The sequence below is a fragment of the Lampetra fluviatilis genome, chromosome 11 (genome assembly GCF_964198595.1).
Source record: "Lampetra fluviatilis chromosome 11, kcLamFluv1.1, whole genome shotgun sequence".
Classification (NCBI taxonomy): Eukaryota; Metazoa; Chordata; class Hyperoartia; order Petromyzontiformes; family Petromyzontidae; genus Lampetra; species Lampetra fluviatilis.
The window spans coordinates 12195474-12196536 of NC_136285.1; positions in this window are offsets into that span (position 1 = coordinate 12195474).

The window sequence follows — 1063 nt, forward strand, 5'->3', positions numbered from 1 at the left end:
TGGTAAAATGATAGCTCATGAGGAAATATTTACTTTAATTTAAGATCAGAAATTTGGTAGTTGATAAAAAATCTAAAATCTTTATTTTACAAAATGGTACTAATTTTATCCGAACCCCCCCCCCCCCCCCCATTATTTATAACATGGGAGTATCATGAAAGAGTTGGAAAGTGAAAGTCTTATTTTTCATTGCAACTTTTTAAAAGATGCAAACTCATACCAAATGCCTGAAGGTGAAACAAATAATCAACTTTAATAATTTGGGGGCAGGTCAAAGAATGTAACGTGAAAATCGTAAAATCAACCAATGCAACTTAGTTACACAGCTCACGTCTGAATAAGAAAAAGCAATAGGCGAGTAAAATGTTTAAAACAAAAAACGCATGGGGTGAAGGGGTGGTGTAGTGGTTCGTGCACTGGGCTATTGACCTCACAATCGGTTCAAATCCTGGCCAAAGCCAAGGAGAGGCGAGAAATCTCTCTCGACCCGTCATCCTCATCCCGTCCCCACCGTGCACCGATTAGCATGGTGAAGTATAGCGAACAAACCCCCATGATTGATACTTGGATGGCATTTCTTCCCCACCTTCCCCAAAATCAGAGTTAAAAAAAAAAGTATTTCAAAACATGTGGGTGATGTAGAGACACCTGTAAATAAACGCCGGTGTATAAACGCATGGTGCCAATGCACGAGACAAAAACAGCGTCAGTTATAAATAGGCATATAAATTTTATTTGCAGAAGGTCATTACAAAAACATTAAATTGTACATCTCACAGCTCAAAATTGTATTTTCAGTCAATAGTATGACCCATGACATTAAGGAATATAGCCAGTTTGTTCGTCCGTTCCAAAAAAGCATTACAGTATACAACACAGATTGTGAAAAACCCATGAGCACCCCCCTAATCCGTCGTCCGTTTTTTTTGAAAATATCACAATGAGATTATCAATCTTGGACACCCGACTCTGTAACGAGCGAAGGTGGCGCATAACAAAATCGCACCAATTTTTGTACAGATTTACCGAATGGAAAATAATAGATCCCTCCCCTCCTCCCCCC